Source organism: Mytilus galloprovincialis, chromosome 10, assembly GCF_965363235.1.
Source record: "Mytilus galloprovincialis chromosome 10, xbMytGall1.hap1.1, whole genome shotgun sequence".
NCBI classification, from domain to species: domain Eukaryota; kingdom Metazoa; phylum Mollusca; class Bivalvia; order Mytilida; family Mytilidae; genus Mytilus; species Mytilus galloprovincialis.
Genome location: NC_134847.1, coordinates 76,992,508 through 77,014,166, shown reverse-complemented (window position 1 = coordinate 77,014,166; position 21,659 = coordinate 76,992,508). Strand labels below are relative to the sequence as shown.

The following is a 21,659-nucleotide window of genomic DNA, read 5'->3' as shown; positions in this document are numbered from 1 at the left end:
TAAATACTGTACATTTTTTTTTAAAAGCCAATTTAACAAAGTCTAATAGGGGAAAATCAATGGTGGTATTATACCTACAGGCTTTAAAATATAGCTCTATACATCTTTGTCTCAAACACGTAATAAAGTTAATAAAAGTGATTAACCACAGGATATCCGGTAGATAGTTTTCTTGATATCATCGGAAAATCATTAAATCGGTAAAACAAGTCTTTTGAAACCACAGAATGGACTAATCTTGTTAGATAATATTACTATAACAGAGTCTAATAAACCTCACTTCAATCTTAATTATATTACAACAACGAACATAGCCATTTTCCGGATAGCTAATAGAATTGTATGTTGTTTATAAAACAAAAACATGTAGGCTCTCTAGCTGTTTCACTATAATTGTAACGTGGATCTGTTTCCAAACTTTGTCTGTTAGTTAGACTGGTAGTATGTATAGAGAAGTCGATAACTCATTATGATAGCGTAATGCTGGAAATGTATTACTAGCGGAGTGGACGAGTTTTAATAGTTTATGGTTCATAACAGGTAGGAATTAAAACAGCAGTTGATATACAATCAGAGCATAATATAATTGTTCTCTAATTAAAAGACGCTTTAATAAATTGCAAAATCTCAGTCAGGATATTTATTCATTCAAATATAGCGATTGATTTACAATTGCAAATTTTTATTTATATACTTATGTATTGTCGATTCCAAAAACTGGAATAATACATCTTAGGCAGAATTAGAGATCCTGTGGAAATTTTTTGGAACATTTTCCTTATAAACACCTGTTATGTAGCAATTAAAAAGTAACATTTCACAATACAATTGTTGATTGTTCTAATCAAAGATTTTTTGTATATATATATCGAGGGTACTTTTAGGGTTTTGTTTTTATATTTTTTTGTATATCGAGCTAAAAGTTATTTTGTAAAACATGTTGTAATACATCTTTACTTGGTTGAATATCGGCTCTCGTTCATAAAAAATGACATGGAAAATAAGTTTAAACTTAAATCAGCACAACCCCTCGGACAACGTATCAACGGATACCAAAATTTGTTACCACTTTTAGATTTTCGGATGGTATATCGACACTTAACGATGACGACTTCGGTATATACACTAAAGGAATTTGTCGTTTTTAGCTTACTTTAAATAAAGCAAATGTTCATACTGAACAATATCCTTTCCTAAATCCTGATATTCAATGATAATTATATATCTCAACCTTGTCGGTTCGGTCGTGCATGTAACATTGTACTGGAATTTAACAGAAGAAATCTCTGAATTCCTGCAAATTCTGACACCAGCTGTTTCGATATTACAAGATATCTACTCTATTTTATTATTGGTACAAGGCCTTCATTCGTAAATATAAATTATTATATAAATATATAATAAGTTCAGGATTTTCATATCCAATATTCTACAGGAATGTTGTAAAATGTGCCTAAAAACTAGCCAAACGACTGATTGAGAAGCGATATTGTAATCATACAGCTGTCAAGTCAGCGAAGTTTGAGTTTTTTAAAATTAATATTGATTCGAAAACCAGTTGTTGGCATGAAACGGGTAATATTCTTTTTGTATGATTTATGATGACATGAAACTAAACCCCTAAACTTTTTGGGGTCTTTTTTATATGGTTGTTTTATTCACACATAATATAAAGAGTTGCATAAAGACATGTTTTTTTTAAGCGTACGCTCTTTTCAACAAGACATTCTATTGTAAACCTCAATGTTTGTACAATCCACCTTTGCTACTGGACAATTGTTAAAAACGGATATTTCTTATCTATTAGAAACACTGAGTGTCATGTATATTAGATAAATAGTATTTTGTTTCTATATTCATGTTTAAAAAATTTAATAAATTTATTTAGCGCAGAGAAGTTAATATGCAAGGCTTAAAAGACGCTTGTAACTATATATTTTCAATTCAATACATATTTAAATAAGGTTCTATTGTTTAGAAGTCATGTATTTATTGACCATTTAATTGTTATAGTGACAAATAGGTATACTTCTTCACGGTCATATGTTGACGTAGCTGTGTTAATGTAATTATATGCTAGCTTACCATGAAGATGTTACGTTTAATTAACTCCTCAATTTACATGTTTGTTTATCGTACACATTTGACGATGGAATGGAAGTTAGCGTTGTTTGGAATCATTAAGATCACTTTGTATCGACATTTTAAACGATTATTCATTAGAATAATACATTCTTTAGACTTTTTTCTTTTGGAAGATGAATGTGTTTATCTAAATCATCAGAAAGATATTGGTTCAGTATATTGTGTAGATGATATCATTTCCAGATTGTTTTTAGAAGTTAATCTATTTGTGGTTTAAGTATCATATGGAGGCATAAAAACAATTTGAGTTCACATCGAACTTACCCAACTGAATGTACAATAAAGACATTTTGAATTATTTAAAAAAAAATGCTGATCTAGGTCTAGTCGGGTTTAATCACAGTACACAACTCCAACTTTGATTCTGCAAAATAAAGAACTTATAGGTTTTTGTTGCTTCTTAATACGATACAATGTAATTAGGAGTTAACAGTTTCTGAAACATGAATGGTGCCATATATAGAGCAGGGTCTGTTTATCCTTGGGTAGCACCTCATTTCTGTCCTGTGATTTTGAGGTTCGTGTTTCTAAGTCTGTAGTGAGATTGTGTGTTTTGTATTCTGTAGTTTTTTCTCTCTTTTTTGTTGCAATAACGTTTTCAGTTTTTATATACCTATATTGAGTTTTTTCTTTCAGAAAGACAGGTCATTTTTTTTTCAGAATCAACCCGGATGATACCAGGTTTCGGTGAAATATGCGCCAAGGCATAAAATAATGACCTATGTGAGGTCATTATTTTCCTTGATAAAAATCTATATTTTACTTCAAAATTGTATTCGTTTGACAGTTATTTGTTGCCGATTTGGAAATTTATTTTTTAAAGTTCAATCGATGATAGGTGTAAAACCGTCATTACCCACAAATAACGTGAAGTTTTGCTAATTTATCGCTGCAATAAAGAAACATTATCATATATATGAGATGAATTTTAATGTAGACTTTCGTAAAATAAAGCCAGATGTAACATATTCGTGAGATTTCTTAAATCTTATTGAGTCACACTGAATAAGTTGATTGATTTTTGGTTGCTTGCTTAACGTCCAGTGGCAAATATTTCATGCGTGTTGAGGATGATACACACTGAATAGGAAATCATACTGTGACCTACATGTATTTATATTCGTCTTCGTGTCAATTCCTAATTTTTTAAAATTTATCTATACCTATTACTCTATCAGATAAACAACCAATAATATAATCTTATATTCTATTGAATAACATTCATGTAACTCACAAAAGGGTCGGGTGTGGAGGGTATATAATTATATTCTGAGTATCTGTTTATAAAATGTATTGCTATTCAAAAGACAATCTTTCTGAATTTTTCATTCGATTCAATTAAAATGATTAAAAAAATAACTCCTTTTCCGCGAAAGAAACGAAATTACAAATAAAAAAAACATACCCCCTCCCTCTTTTCCATAAACTAAGTGGTACAATAAATTACTTACAATGTGTCTTGTATTTGTCATCCATCGTAATCGGATGATAACAATACATGTGTATCTTACTTCATGCAGTTACAATAATATTTTTATTGTGTACGGATAATAATTCTTAAAGGTTTATATGTAGATTAATTAGTGAGTTTAATTTCACATTCTAAATGAGCCGTAGGGCGTATTGAAACCTGAACGCATTAGAAAGGAATATCCCACTTTACCGTATTTCATTTTAAACCTGATGCCTTTTGTTATCTATTATTCATGTGTTTCTTTGCCTAATACGTTCTCCTATTTATTTGTATTGTAGTCCTGTAATATTATGTTTTCATTTTAATGTTATATTTAACATTGCCATTAAAGTGCGAGGTCTGCATGCCACAAAAGCAGGTTCAACCCACCATTTTTTTTAAAAGAATGTCCTGTACCAAGTCAGGAAAATGGCCAGTGCTATATCATAGTTCGTTTCTGTGTGTGTAACATTTTTACGTTGTGTTTCCGTTGTGTCGTTTGTTTTCTCTTATATTTTAGTGTGAATTCACATTACTATAAGACGTGTAAAGGTACTTTTCTAACCCAAATTCATGTATTTGGTTTTGATGTTATATTTGTTATTTTCATCGGATTTTGTCTAATGCTTGGTCCGTTTCTGTGTGTGTTATATTTTGGTATTGTGTCGTTGTTCTCCTCTGATATTTAATGCGTTTCCCTAGTTTTGGTTTGTTACCCCGATTTTGTTTTTTGTCCATAGATTTACGAGTTTTGAACAACGGTATACTACTGTTGCCTTTATTTGGTGTTGTCGTTAAAATAGGATACTAACTTTTGCAAATCTTTATAAAAAATAATAATTCTTTGACGGTACATAAGTCAGATAATGCATATTTGAAGGTTTTTCGTGTCGTAGAACACACCCCTCGGTGTCTACGAAAAGAAACCCTTAAACTATGCATTATCTATAACGTAATCGACGCATGTTTTTGAATATCACTTTGATATCTCCCGCCTTTCTTTTTCAGATAAAGAGGTATGCAGCCTTGTGTTATTTTATAAAACTGCAATCATTTTATTAGAATAGTATTACTTTCCAAAATCAAAAATTAAAATGAATGTGGTGTTCCATTGTATGATGCTAATTTAATTATTGATAAATCCATCTGAATATAACGAAAAATACAGTTAAAATACGCGTGTAATGTCAATGCCAATTGATTAACAATTGCAATTTATTACTTTAACATGTTCCTAAGTAGTAAATGATAATATTTATTGATAAGTGGCGTGATCTGTCCTTGGACTACAATATCACGCGTAAATCATTACACTATTGAACCTCGTTTGGTTGATGGAAACGGGGATTTAAAGATCAAGTATGTTGTGCTTAACATTTCTTTTTGTAATCCTTAGATATGCAAAATATGAAAAAAAGAAGAAGTGGTATGATCGTCAATGAGACAAATCTGCACTTGAGACCAACAGATGTAGACATCAGCAATTATAAGTCGTTGGTACGGCGTTTAAGACATGAGAAAACACCACACTGTAAATATAAGGAAATAAGTTAAAAGTCCAGATCTGACATACGACACCGGACTTATGACAATCACACATTATGTGATAGTGATACTATTTAAGCTGGCGCTTGTAGATTACAGATGTTTTTTTGTCTGATAATACAATATACTATACAGTGATTATCAGATGTTTATTGTTATAATATGTAATTGATAAGTAAAGTTTAAATTAAAGTTATCACGACTTTATTAAAAAAACAATTCTTGAAATAAGTCAGTTTGTACAACGAATTTGATTTTGCTTAATTGTATTATGACTATTGAACATTGGTATACCACTGTCACCTTTATTTTTCATTTTATTTTTTTCTATTTTTCTGTTGCATACAATTGTCAAACAGTGTTCAATAAAAACATGGAAATTAGTATTAAGACACTCTTTTCAAGAAAAAAATGTAATATTTATCTTTTTAATAAATGTATATGACTTTGATATCATAGCTGTTCAACAAGAAGTGAAATAGCTATTTTCCTCTAAACCAACCACATGCAATATCAACAACCCTTTTAGTAACTCGAAGATCTGGTACATGTACTTATCATTGTTGAAGGCCGTACGGTGACCCATAGTTGTTAATTTCTGTGTCAGTTTAGTCTCTTGTGGAGAGTTGTCTCATTGGCAATCATACCACATCTTCTTTTTTATAAGTATATAAACAAATGATATTCGATTTAGTAATGTATTGTACACATATGCCAGTAGTCTTAATATAACTAATAATTCAGCTGTCAGCAGGAAAAGATAACGTCCGGTAAGGGTTAGTCGTGATTTGTAGTCGTGATTTACTGTAACAATATATCGCTAAATGGGCTATAATGTTGAGGTATATTGTCAGATAAGTTATAACACCGTCTTATCATTATTTTATCAATAGCAATGCATAATTATGATTATAAAATCTCCAGTTTGGTTTTAACTAATATCAACATTTTAGCAGTTTAACGGTCGTTATCTCGAATCACATAACTCCTATTTGTGTTATCGGAGTGTTCAAATATCTAAAGACACGTTATTGTAAAACTTAAGTAAAATTCACATATTTATTCTTTGAAGTAGATTTAAAGGCGGTTAATAAATATATATAGCAGGATATCTGTACCAATTATATGAGAAGACCTATTATAACTCATTCTGGGATGTTACAATTTCTTAGTTGAATGCGTTATTATGTTTAACTTTCACTCATTAGTAAAACCTGTAATGTGAAAATTAAAATCACAAAAATACTGAACTCCGAGTAAAATTTAAAACGAAAAGCCCCTAATCAAATGGCAACATCAAATGATAAAACTATCAAACCAATGGACAACAGCCTACTGTTGATAATTTCCACATAATTTTGTCTCTAGTATATAGTTGGTCCATTGCAAAATTTCACCAACTTATTATTTTTATATAATGACATCTGAACTGAGTACCCATGTTTATCCAATTGTAAGAGAGTTTGACAAGCTAAGTATTTAGCTTTCTTTGTAGTGTTTTGGTATGATATTAAATGTTCATGTTTCTTTTTTCCCTTTTTATATTTCCTTTGATGATCTAGGCTTCCTTGTTTTATATGCATGTATGAACTGCTCACTTGTACAATTTCCTGGGGAATTGTGCATGATGTACAGATCGTATGAAAATTGTAAAACAATGCACGCCCATTTCAACAAACTTAGGTCAAACTGCGCATTCCATAATATTAAACGAACGCATAGTTTAACAATTGTTTGATGATCTAGGCTTCATTGTTTTATATGCATGTATGAACTGCTCACTTGTACAATTTCCTGGGGAATTGTGCACGATGTACAGATCATATGAAAATTGTAAAACAATGCACACCCATTTCAACAAACTTAGGTAAAACTGCACATTCCATAATAATAAACGAATGCACAGTTTAACAATTGTTTGATGATCTAGGCTTCATTGTTTTATATGCATGTATGAACTGCTCACTTGTACAATCTCCTGGGGAATTGTGCATGATGTACAGATCATATGAAATTGTTAAAAAATGCATGCCTAGTTCAACAAACTTAGGTAAAACTGCGCATACCAGAATAATAAACGAATGCACAGTTTAACAATTATTTGATGATCTAGGCTTCAGAGTTGTTTTGCATGCATGTATGAACTGCTCACTTGTACAATTTCCTTGGGAATCGTGCATGATGTACAGATCATATGAAAATTGTTAAACAATGCACTCCTATTTCAACAAACTAAGGTTAAACTGTGCATTCCATATTATAAACGAATTCACAGTTTTACAATTGTATGATGGACCTGGTTGCATGCCTTAACGTGCATCAGCATGCACAGTTTTACAATTGTTTGATGATCTAGGCTTCATTGTTTTACATGCATATATATGAACTGCTCGTTTGTACAATTTCCTGGAGAATTGTGCATAACGTACAGATCACATGACAACTGTAAATTAATGCATGCCCAGTTCAACAGACAATTGTAAAACTGGGCATGCTCAGTTCTACAAAATCATGTGACAAAACATACCTCCCTTTGTTGTTATCCTTTCTTTAAACTAATACTGAAAAATTTGTATCAGAATGCTCTATATCAACTTTGTAAGATCTGTATTTAGATTTATATATTAATAATATTTGTTTTACCTACTTATTTATGTCAAGTTCAAATCTTATTCTGATGTTAAAAAGATGAATATTTTTATTTCTTTAAAAGAAATATGCTTATGGAGCGTTATGTAACATTTCTTTCACTTCATTTATCTTTAACACTATCAATCATATTCCATTGTTCTTAAAGCAAAGCTTCAGACATAGCGAAAGGTTTTTATGATGTAATGTTGCCTTGAGTTTTATCAAGTGATTTGATACCAGACATAAAATGCTCATAAAAATGTAGTCGTACTGATTTATGATTCCTTGAGGAGTCTGTCTCACATATCAAAGAAAAGAATAGACCATATGAAATTGACCACTTTAATTTGAGGTAAATGGAAATATTTCCGAGACGGGTAGCCTTAAAATATATTTGTTATACACAGGAAAGAAAAATATTCAATATTAATCTTCCTCTGACGTTTGTACATTTTGAAAAAAATTGCATGTTCCAAAAATATTTCACTATACATGTGTTTAACTTACCTAACGAAACAGGTTTCCGCCATAGGAGCTTTTTACCAAAAAATTGTTGTGCTTTGAATATCGTGGTGGTAAGACTGCTACTCATTTCGAGTCTATCACCAATTGTTGAAGGCCGTACGGTGATCTATAGTTGGTAATTTCTGTGTCCTTTTGGTCTCTTGTTTTTTTTTTTTTTTTATAAATAAAGACATTTTTCTTAAGTTATAAAAACAAATTAAACAAACTCATATGTATGTCGTCAAAGTGACTTGATGAATGGAATGAAATTTATCGGGCCCTGACAATTTCAACATCAGAAATAACATATGTAAGACGTGAGAGGGACAGCACGCGTTGTTTTTAAGGTTTAATATGACCGGACTATTGTATCTTATAACGTTTTTACGATGCGATTTTGCACCGAATGAATTTCTATTTTACACATCAGGTCATTGAATAAATGCATCTCTGTGTTATATGTTGAATGAATATGCCGAGTAATAATCGGAGATGTGTAATATTTAAACAATTGTAGCTAAAGTCTCATTCTTCTACACTAAAATAATAAAGTTTCAATGTTACTATCTAAAGACAACAGAATCATGAACAGGATGATAATCTCAAGTGATTTGTAAGTATGCCTTTTGATTAATGTTATCATACATCAAAGTTGTTAATTTCTTATAAATAATCTGTTATCAAAATAATGATTCGTCTACGTGTTTCTTTTTTTAAAGATACTTGGTAATAAACAGCAATAAAGTTAGGAACAAAGTGATAAAACAATTATAAAATTGAAATTGAGACATTTTGAACGCCGTTTTGTGTGACAAAAAAAAAACAAACTAGCCCTTGTTTGTTTGATATGTTTTTAGACTACCCAAAAATTCATAAAACTTTAAACTATTTTTTGTACATAGACGCGTTTTCCATTTAAATAAGACTCGCATACAAATTGCAGGAGGGTGAAATAAAAAAGGTTTTTTTTATAAATATATATTGTCAAAGCCATTTAATTGTTTTAAGGTATTCTAGTAACAGAAACAACACTGGCTTTTAGATTGAATTGAATTGAATGGTAAAAAATATACACCTTCTAACAAGATTTCTTTTATATTTACAAGTTATCTACTACAAAACAGTTCAGGAAAAAAATACTCAACTAGAACATGTTAATGTGATATTTTTGAATCCTACTTTTTACTTGAATACAATGCCAAATTGTTATTTCACCGGGTAACAATTGTATATGATATTCTACCCTGAAACAATGATAGAGTATCGGTCTTTTAATAACGCAAAAGTGACACATGCAAAATCTTCTATTCAATTTGGGGATCCAAACTTGTTTTGTGTTTTTCCTTTTTGTGTGTTATTTTATAATATACATTGTATGTCCTCAGCTATATTCAGATATTTATACACGCTTAGTATTTAAATCTTATGTTTGAATGTTTTTGAATAAAACAAATCGAGAAAAGCGTCTCAATCAATTTAGATTCGGTGTTATATTTATTTTTCGGAAAACGATTGAATTTCAAAAAGTCTATTCCTTTCTTGTTTGAAACACTTCTAACAAGTGTACTGAACTCAAATTAATTGTAATATTGCTGATAATTAGAGAAAGGGATGGCAATCCGTATCCCAGGATTATAATTATGAGCGATAAGGGCAGTTATCAGCAAACAGATTCTGTTTATAATACCAAAGTCTTGAGAGGTTATATATAGATTGAAAACAAATTGATAAGAAAGAGACTTTAAGCAAGTCTATACAAGTGATTTAATCCAATTAACCTTAAGATGAACGTGGTCAACATAATACTCTAATGTGTTATAGAGCTACAAAGTACCTTTATTTCATAGTTATCATGTATTGACATCATCTAAACGTATCTAATTTAGATTGACATTTGGCATCTACCTTTCTTGTGGGTATAAAGTTTTTCAACTTACAAATATTGGAACTCTCAAATTACCCATTAGACTCAACACTAGGAGGTGAGAAAATAATGATATGAGTTTAATCATAACTTAATATTGACATTACAATATAATTTCTATAATAACTTTTACTGATGAAAATATACTTTTCAAAAATAATGACTTTTTTTAAACTAATAATAAATTAAACTCATACAAAACAGTTCGGTTTTTGATATTGTAGTGTTATCGAAATTAATTGAACCAATGCATGCACATATTCTGACCTTAATTCTCTACAAATATTAAACATCCATTACATATAATGGACAAAAAAGTATTTCATTCGAAGAAAATTTTCGCAGCTAATCAACTTTAGTATTTTATTGCCTAGGATTACCAAACGCAACCTAAATGAACGATCAACATCAAAAAGATGTTCTATTCTATGATTAATTAAAACAAATAATTGATTTGTTGCACAACCTTGTTTTCTCATACTCATTTAATGCTATTACCTTCTATTGCATGTGTGTTTACCCCCTTTAGACCATGTGTTGTCCATTGCATGTGCGCAGTGAGGTTGCCGAACGGTTAATTTTTTACACATTAACACATACATACACATTGAAAGATTCTGATAAGATAAAGTATTTTCGTTTATTATACAATCAAAGTACAGATAAACTCATCATAGATACCAGGAATACATTTAACATTTCCACCAGACGCGCATTTCGTCTAGATAAGACTCATCAGTGACGCTCGAATAAAAAAGTCCCAAATGTTTTGCCAAACATAGCTGAGGTAATCGCCTTAGTTTTTCAAAAATTCAAATGAACATATCAACGATAACTCAAGTCAATACAGAAGTGCTGACTACTGGGCTGGTGATACCATCGGGGACATAAATCTCCCCCAGTGTTTGATAGTTTAACTTATCCATTCAAGGATGCTTTATTTTTGTCCATCTGATGAGTTAAGCCTTTTTCAACTGATTTTTATAGTTCGTTCTTATGTTGTACTGTTATACCACTGTCCCAGGTTAGGGGAGGGTTGGGATCACGCTAACATGTTAAACCCCGCCACATTATTTATGTATGTGCCTGTCCCAAGTCAGGAGCCTGTAATTCAGTTGTTGTCGTTTGTTTATGTGTTACATATTTGTTTTTCGTTCATTTTGTTTATGTAAATAAGGCCGTTAGTTTTCTCGTTTGAATTGTTTTACATCGTCTTATCGGAGCCTTTTATACCTGACTATGCGGTATGGACTTTGCTAATTGTTGAAGGCCGTACGGTGACCTATAATTGTTAATGTCTGTGTCATTTTGGTCTTTTGTGGACAGTTGTCTCATTGGCAATCATACCACATCATCTTTTTTATATTTAAGTACATAATTATTATTTTGTTTTATTTGACGTATCTTATGGAGTTAATGAAATCCAATTACAACTGAGCAATGACTAGTACATATTTTTTTTAATAAAAACAAGCCCTACTTGACAATTTTTTACAGTTATGAAAAGATTGCTCCTTTTTCGCCTTTATTTGGAAACTGTATTTACCAAGTCTTAATTATGACAGGTGTGATTCATTCGTTTGATGTTTTTGAGCTTTTGATTTTGCCATTGAATTACGGACTTTCAATTTTGAATTTTCCTCGAAGCTCGGTATCTTTTCATTTTACTTTTGAGGTGGAAAAGCGTTTATAGATGTACAGTTAATATTTAGCTCTGTTGCATTTTTATATTCCGTTTGTAATACCACCTATCAAGATGAGAGTGTTTCAATCTCAAAATTAGAAGTCAGGAATCTCTATAGAGGTTGATTTTCAATGTTGTTACCTAACTATTGTGTTCAATGCAGGATAATCTTTGAATTTTGGTTTAAGGTTCTCACGACTCGCAAAAGATGTGCCTCGGTGACCGAGTGGTATAAGTAGTTACTACTGTAATCATTGGCCAGTCAATACTGATGTTGTGAGTTCGAACCCCGCTGGTGCTAGTACACTCGACCCCAATCTTAATTGAATAATATTGTCAGTTTTCCCATCGAAAGTCGGTAGTTTTCTCCGGGCACTCCGGCTTCCTCCACCAGTAAAAACTGACCGCCACCAAATAGCCTGAATGCGGTGCTTAAAAGTGGAGTTAAAACCCCAAAAATCAAATTAAATCTTCCAATATATATGCAAATTCCTGCTCAAAATATTGCGTGTAGCTGGGTTCTGGTGTCATAATTATTACTTCACATCTTCTTTAACACTTTATTGACCGGCTAATCACGATGTTTGAAAAATGGAATGCCCTTGCATGCAAACTATTTCTATCATTAATTCCGATAAAAACAATTTAATTAATATGTATCGCAACACAAGTCGCCCTATGTAGTTTATTCTCCATAACATGTCTTACTCCGTTTTCGTTATCTCCTTTTGTTAATGATTTTGCCTTGGTAATTCTTTTAGTTTGTACAAACGGTTGCAACAGAATGTTTAAAAACTAACAATCATCACGTAAGATCTGATATGAACTAGTCTTACAATATGATAAAGTGATATGAAAAAAGGGAAAATGATACCAAAGAGCCTATTAACCACACCATGTCGTGGAAAATCAACACTTTGCATAAATAAACCATTGATATCATCATCAATATTGATTTTATCTAGGTAATGTAAATTGATGATAAGAATAATAACATGTGAGGCAGAGTATATATCATGATGCGCCTGTTTTCATAAATATAGATAACTCTAATCTGTCAATTGTCATAAGTCATAATAATCATAATTTACTTTACAAATTAAGTTATATTTGAAGATTTAGTGTAATGTGTAACCGCTGAACTATTATGTAATATTTCACTGTAGTTTCAAATATAACATTGGTGTTTTTAGGGACTGGAGAGTTTTCATGTTGTTGTTTGTTCATTTGGGGAGGGTAAACCAAATATTTTCCGTAAAAAAAATAAAAGTAAATATAAATGATAAATCAACTCTAAATATACTTACGTAGAGTATGATTTGTTTTTTATAAGAAAAGTGTTATCCTTCGTGCTATTCATTTTAATACATAGAAAGGCTGTACATCAGTTCCACAAATTGAGTACCAAAATGTGTAAAACCTCATAAAAAATACCAGGTTTATTCTTTGTACGCCAGCATGTTTCGTCTAAATGAGGATCATCATTGACGCTTGAATAAACAACTGATATAAGGCAAATTAAATTTGAAGTTGAAAAACTTGAAAAAAGCAGAAAGTAAATAGGTATTCAAAATACAGATAAGGCAACATAAGCCATGGAAAGTCATACCTAATAAGTTTTTCAAATGATTTGAAATTGTGTATACAGTAAGTTACAGAAAATGAAAACCTAGTGAACTAATGAGTATTCATTATACAACAAAAGTTCTGCCTTTAAAGATTGCTATGTCGTTTTTTTACCAGGACCAGGAGTTGCAACGTGCCTGCAGTTGTGAAAACTAACCAAAGGTATCATGCTGATATTGTTCTTAGACCAAACGCCCGTTTTGTGTTAATGTCAGAACAAAAACAGTAAATGTAGCCCAATAAGAGGTCAATCATAACCATTAATCAAGAAAAAAAGACAATACAGCAGACAAACGATGGACTGATACAGACGTGTCCATGAAATACTTTATTGACGACACGAACCTCACCATGAACCTTAATCTCAGGTGATGAACTTAAAATATCCGTTGAGCAATTCTTGTTAATCTATAAAAGACACAAATCTTGTGGTAACGCATCAAACAATACAGGATCTGTCTCATTTATTTAACCTTTGGTTGACCAAGATGTTGTATAAAGGCACATACTATTCTTATAATTGTGATTACTAGCGACTTTTCCAAAGAATGAGTTGTTTCATTATTGTCACTTTATTAACAATTATTCATCTTTATATGAAACACAATAATAGTAATTGTAATTGATATAACTAACTATTTCTGATAACCATGATAATACAACCATTGATGGCACATCAATTAACTGCTTTTTTTTGCATTTATAAGAGACCTGGAAAAAGTAAAAACCTTTTCCATATATACATGTAACCATCATTGAATGAAAAGACAACTTTTTTTAAAATGAGAGATAAATATATACATTGAAAAGTTTTTAAATTTTGTCCACGCTGTGCACAAAACAGAAAAAACAAATTAAGGCTGAAAATGCAGCAAATGTTTATATTCAATATGAATATCAACATTTTATCTATTACAATATAAAATGAACTGGTACAACTCTAAAATTCCAAAGGGGATGACAGTTAAGATGTTACAATAACTGCGTGGAAAAACATTCACAATAAACAGCCCTGACCAATCTAAGCTGGTATAATATTTAAAATATGACAATGTTAGAGCAATTGCAACAGAGAATGCGAATTTAAAAATCCCAAATATATATTAATTTGATATTAGAAAAAAATAGCAATAATTTTTTTACTAAGGTTAAATAATTGAACCTGGCTGCGTACTTATACATCCCTGCCAACTCTGTAATTAACACTAGTATAATTCAAAATGAGTCCAGTACGGAATCCGGAGTTACTGGACACAAGTGATGGCAGGAATATTAGTGATGGGAAAATTAGTGAGCAGGCAGAAATCGACAAATTTTATCTAAACTTAAGGGAGTTTGCTTCTCAGTTTCCAAATAATTAACTTTTCAAAACACTAGTTATATTGATAAGAAATTCATAAAGGAATCCAAAGCGCAAAAACAGCGTATAGGTCACCGTGCTTGTTTTCCCTCTTGACTTTTCATAGCTTTATCATTGACAAGTTGAAGTTCTCAAAAACTGTTAAAAAGTAGTTAAACTTTTATCAGACTTTTACAGATGCTTATCATTATACAAGTATTCAAAAAGAAAAATAGGGGTCACCGGGCAATTTTTTTCAAGGCATTCAAATAAATAAAACCAGAGGATTCCGAAAATCTTACAAAAATTCCAAAACATGACAAGCCAGCTTCCTTAAAGTCGATTATTATCAATTAATTCTCAGAGTTGTATTTTGCACTTCATGTTATTAAACACTCAGGTCGTCACTTTTCTATTACATGTATAACTGTCTATTGCGGAAATTAGATGCTTCAGAAAAATGACATAAATAATAGAATTGAGAATGGAAATGGGGAATGTGCCAAAGAGACAACAACCCGACCATAGAAAAAAACAACAGCAGAAGGTCACCAACAGGTCTTCAATGTAGCGAGAAATTCCCGCACCCGGAGGCGCCTTAACAAATATATACTATTATTAACTAGTAATAATGAACGCCATACTAATTTCCAAATTGTACACAAGAAACTAAAATTAAAATAATACAAGACTAACAAAGGCCAGAGGCTCCCGACTTGGGACAGGCGCAAAAATGCGGCGGGGTTAAACATGTTTGTGAGATCTCAACCCTCCCCCTTTACCTCTAGCCAATGTAGAAAAGTAAACACATAACAATACCCACACTAAAATTCAGTCCAAGAGATGTCCGAGTCTGATGTCAGAAGATGTAACCAAAGAAAATAAACAAAATGACAATAATACATAAATAACAACAGACTACTAGCAGTTAACTGACATGCCAGCTCCAGACTTCAGTTAAACTGACTGAAAGATTATGATTGCAGGTTTTGTTAGTTTTTGAGGTGAATACTGACACCTTTGTGCTTTATAAAGAATATTTTCATAAAAAATTGGATGTGAAATACCTGGACGTATAAGAAGTCTGCATGTTGAGCTATATTTACGAATGATGTCCTTATACCGATGATAAAAAAAAATCTATTAAAATTACTGCTAACGTTTCACACTGAACTTGTGTCCGTTTCCTGTAAACTTGACAGGATTTCATATGTAGAATATTTATTCTCATCCTTTGCGTCACTGTGTACACTTATGTCAACAAATGATATAAAAAGGGTTGATTGCAACTCTAAATAAAGACATAAATATAATTTAAGGTGCAATCGGTATAATAATTGACATCCACATTTTATCAAGTAATGATGTTGTACTGTTATACCACTGTCCCAGGTTAGGGGGAGGGTTGGGATCCCGCTAACATGTTTAACTTCGCCACATTATTTATGTATGTGCCTGTCCCAAGTCAGGAGCCTGTAATTCAGTGGTTGTTGTTTGTTTATGTATACATATTTGTTTTTCGTTCATTTTCTTTTACATAAATAAGGCCGTTAGTTTTCTCGTTTGATTGTTTACATTGTCTTATCGGGGCCTTTTATAGCTGACTATGCAATATGGGCTTTGCTAATTGTTGAAGGCCATACGGTGACCTATAGTTGTTAATGTCTGTGTCATTGGTCTTTTGTGGATAGTTGTCTCATTGACAATCATACCACATCTTCTTTTTTATATAGTTTAACTTTTTTTTATTTTTCATTAAGTTCTATAACTAAACCAATTCATTCCCGTCATGTGGTTTATCAAAACCTAGGTCTGTTGACATTATTTTTACATGTTTAATTGGAAGTTGGTCAGTTGACAGAGAAACATTAATTTGTGATATTAAATTCTTAAAAGGTTAGAATGTTCTAACATTTAAACAGATTTTTCCCTATTAAAACAGGAATAAATCCAATTAGAATTACTATATTTACACTTGTGTATTTTAATGCTGCTGAGTGCACAACTATAGTGTTTTTGTTCAGGCACTTTTAACCGTGGTTTAGTTTTCCCAAGCATAAAACTATTTAAACAATTAATACAATATGTACGTCCTGAAAAGTGAGCCGACATGGATAAAAAGTATAAAATCTGGTCTGTCACTGACAATGAAAACAATAGTAAGTTACATTGGAGAACAAAAGTCTTCAAACAGATAAGGTTGTTTTTCGTACAGAGAACGTGACACGCTCTTTGTACAAAATGTACTTCGGTTAACGCTTTTACACTCAAATAAAATTACAAAAAGAAGCATGCAATTCTTAAATGAAAATGTTCTAAAGTTTCAAAAAGAAGCATTCAATTCTTAAATGTATATGTTCTGCAGTTACAAAAAGAAGCATTCAATTCTTAAATGTAAATGTTCTGAAGTTACAAAAAGAAGCATTAGATTCATAAATGTAAATGATTCTCTGTAGTTTTATGAAAGTAAAAAATAATTATTTAGAAACCAATTGATATTTCCTTCTCATGTTCAACTCTTTAACCTTACAAAATAAAACATTGCTAAAACATGTTCGCGTGCTTATCTAAAGATAAAGTACATTGTTAAGTTTTTGGAATTACAAGCAAAATTCATTTCGTTTAATCATTTTCCAATTTAATTAATCTATTCTTTAATAAAGTGAGATATACAGAAGATAAATGGCGCACACAACTGCTTCTAATGTTGCTGAAATGCACGGCCTGCAGCGTCTGGCATAATGTACGGGCACCTGTTGATTATTAATTGTATTTTCAACCAGTATCAATTTTGAAAACAAATAGGTATGGAAGTTATCAGATTGTAGATTCTTTTAATCCATTATAATTAAATAATTCTTCTCAATATTTGTAATTATTCAACGTTAAATCTTTAAAGGAAACAGTATGATACCATATTGATAAAAGGGTATTTGGTGTAAAAGTAAATGAGGCATTTGGACATCTAGAGAGAAAGCACACCTTTAAAAAAATGATAAAAACTTTAGAACGTAAATGTTGAACTATAGTCGCCGTCAGCTGAAATTCGTACCGGTTATCGGTAAAAATAATCTAAACTATCAATCGCGTTCACTCGAGATATAGTTTTTCACATTCCATTCATAAATCGTCAAAAAAGAAAACACACTACTGACCTACCTTTTAAGTGATATCAGTGTAATAATCCTTACCTTCACATTTTCCAGAATGTTTTCCATTGTAATTCCGCCATCTTCGTTTCTATGAGGATCCTATGTTTACATATGACACACGTCACTTTCGGAGTTTCTTGTAATGTTCTTTTCATTGATGTGATAAAGTTTCCCGCACTTTATGCAAATTTTATGAAATTGAACTCCTCGGAAACACTTCCGGTAAAAACAATGGCGGATTCCACCATTCAAAATTGTCTTGGAAAATGTGAAGGTCAGGATTTCACAGTGCAATCACTTAAAAGGTAGGTCAGTAGTGGTTTTTCTTTTGGCGATTTATGAATGGAATGTGAAAAACTATATCACGAGTGAACGTGGTTTATAGTTTAAATTATTTTTACCGATAACCGATACGAATTTCAGCTGACGGCGACTATAGGTGATGTTCAATATATAAGGATGAGGATTTGTATCGGTCCATACCCATTTGGTCGCCATTATAGTTCCTTTATTAGATATAGGAAGATGTGGTATGACTGCCAATGAGACAACTATGTCTGTTAAAATGTTTCTTATTGGTTACAACTAATATTAAATAATTTTTTTCTACTAGTAATTAATTTCGTTCTAATCATAGCCACTGAGTTAAAAGTATAGACCCATTCGTGTTTGCTTCAATTTTCTTTTCTCTGCTTGAAAATAACGCACTCAATATAAATCAATCAGTCATTTACAACAGAAAGGAAAAAATATCAAAGGCCTGGGGAAAGGGAAATTAAATGCAATATTTAGACGAAAAACATTAATGATATAGTCAACAGTTTGATTTAAAAATTACTATCCTTAACGTCCTTTTTTATTTCGTTGAAACCCAATCAAGAACAAATTAATAATATAAGAATAGGTAGGTTCATATATGTTGGAAAATGGAGCCAGCATTTCGCTTTGCAACAGACATCAATGACGGACAAAACAACAGTTACCATTTAATGCTTGTCGCATATCTTTGTTTATAAATGGGTTTATTTGTCTTTACCAGTTTTATAAGGTCTTATTTGTATTTTGTCTATTCGAAACCTCTTTTTGTCTTAATTTACGTTGTCAATTTTATGACCTTGGTATAAGGATTTCACTCGGTATTCATAAAACAAAAGGGCAGCAGAAAAATATTGTATTTTCTATTGATAATATTCCATAATTTTCTCTTACCTTTTATTGGTTCCTTCGTGTACATACTTCTTGACTTCGTTGGTTTAGTATATGCCTGTTTAACGTTTTTTGTTACGTAAATAAAGGCAACAGTAGTATACCGCTGTTCAAAACTCATATAAATCATGCATTGATAAAGGATATAACTTTACGGTCGTTGCATATAATATGTTTTGTTTGAATAATTGAATCGTGTTGCCGAACTCTCTTTTATCTACATATGCCTGTTATCTGAACGTAAAATATCATTCAAAATTAAGAGATTTAAACTTGCATATCTCAATCTATATGTGTCAGTCCAATCAACTTTGAGATGCAGAGAGTCGATTGTGCCTGTATATTAGTTCTATTATCTATTATTTCAAATTGAAAATATAAATTGCATTCTTTTCAAGGGTCTTTGGTGTTACTGATATTGAAGAAAAAAGTAAATCATAGACAATGAGTTTTCTGACAGTGACGTTATCTTATAAATGTTATATCAGTCTATTAACATCAACACTATTTTAAGTTTAAAAACTAATTTTACGAAAAATATTTATTGCATTTAATATCTTTGTAGTTTATCTTCCAGGCAAATGGAATTTGAATCTAGTTCTTAAATTGATGTGATTTGGAAGCTGAGCAAAATCATCAAGATTACATATGTCCTGCTCTAGTTTATAACAGTATTTTATTTGCCCAATTTATGACATGCTTTTACTTCTTTTTATCTATCCCGTAGACTCCCGTGATTTTATGAGGCACACTATGATTTATTTTATTGGTTTAAGATTCAAATAGACGAAATGTTAGTGTTATTTTCGTCATCGTGTCTTTTACAACAGCTCAACACATTCATAGATGACTATATCAATTGTAGCGTACTACATTTATTTTGTAGTTTTGTAAAAGCGCAAGTCCATTTCATCATTTTAAAAAACGGGAGCGGGTGTTCCCAAACTAGAGTAAAGGGGGTTCCAACTATATGCTCCCATTCAAATGCATTGATCGGCCAAAAAAGGGGGGTTCTACCCCCCGGTTTCGATAATATAATAAGATTGTCCCATGTAGCGTTGTGTATATATCCCGTCTTATTAGCTTTTGTCCCTGTCAGTAGTAACGTTTTGAATTTCTATGAACATAATCACTGCATTACTGGCAATTTTATTTGGTCAAAATGTTCGTTAGCACAAACTCTTGAAATCTTTACTTCATTCAGTACACCCCGTTTATTATGGTCCAGTATAATTTATTCATACTGTTCAAGTCAACTCCTTCAAACTTATCTAGTGAAATTTATTACAGTCGACTAAGACATTTTCTTATTTTGTTCTTTTTTTAATATTTTTGTCTTATTCCGGCTTTCTCTTTAAATGTGATATATCATTTGTTTGATGTTTTGAAAATGTATAACAAAAGGTACAAACCTCATTGGTATTTCAAAGAGTGCAAAACTGACGACAATTGAAGTTCCCGTTAGAGATTTATCCTGTTTTTTGACAAATTGTATTTAGTATCTTTATAATATTTTTTATCTCAATCGCGATTAATGTGTTATGTTGTCCTACTTTTTATAATAAAAAAAACTGGAATTGAAATGTATATCTTTCAGCATATTACGTTTTAACATAATATTTTTAGCTACCACTTTACTTTTGTTCGATTTGTCGTACCGTTCGAGTAGTATAATTAAAATTTACCATACAGATCAAGATCTCTTAAAGTAATGCATTAAGAAGTGACACTTAAATTGCATTACACTATCAATCGTAATCTAGTGTTAATGGTTTGTGTCTTTTCAACTCATTTATTTAAAAAAAAAAATGTTATCAAATAACTATGAAAGCCTAAAGTCACAAAAAATAGCTGTTCAACGAACCGAGAATAGTTCCATATAATAAATACGGATCATAACATTCAACATAATCGGGTTTTAACATCAGAATTAAAAAAATGATTGTTACCTGCAGTATACTAGTAAATGTGATTTAGTAAAAACAAGTTGTTGTCTTTCATTTGTGCCTTATATGTACTTTGTCTATATGCCTATTTGCATTTCTTTGTTGAACTAGTTATTTGTTTGCATATTGATTACGGTTATGTTACACTGTGACTACTATATCCCAATTTTTGACGTTTTATATACCTATTATGTCTTTTTGTTTTCCTTACACATTGTTGTCAATATCATTAATGCTATGCGACTGTCATACACATAAGAGGTTTAATCCAGATTTGTTCTGCATAAGAAAATGCATATTCCAAGTCAAGATAATGACAGTTATTTTCCGTTCGTTATAAGTGTATCAGGTTTTGATTTTGCCATTTTATAAAGGACTTTCCGTTTTGAATTTCCAATGGAGTTCGGTTTTTTTTACCTTTTAAACCATACCAACTTGTGTGCACGACATGCATGTTGGTTCTCAACCGTCCATGTCCGATACTTTTGCTTTATTATTGGATTC

At 31.2% G+C, this 21,659-nt stretch overlaps 1 long non-coding RNA gene across 1 annotated transcript in view; it reads left to right on the top strand.

Moving 5' to 3' along the window:
* The first annotated feature begins 315 nt into the window (after positions 1 to 315).
* The window catches only part of LOC143048426 (uncharacterized), a 314,127-nt gene continuing 292,783 nt past the window's right edge, over positions 316 to 21,659 (top strand). Inside the window, exon 1 of the long non-coding RNA XR_012969824.1 lies at positions 316 to 540. This is a non-coding gene — a long non-coding RNA (uncharacterized LOC143048426). The remainder of the gene's footprint in view (positions 541 to 21,659) is intronic.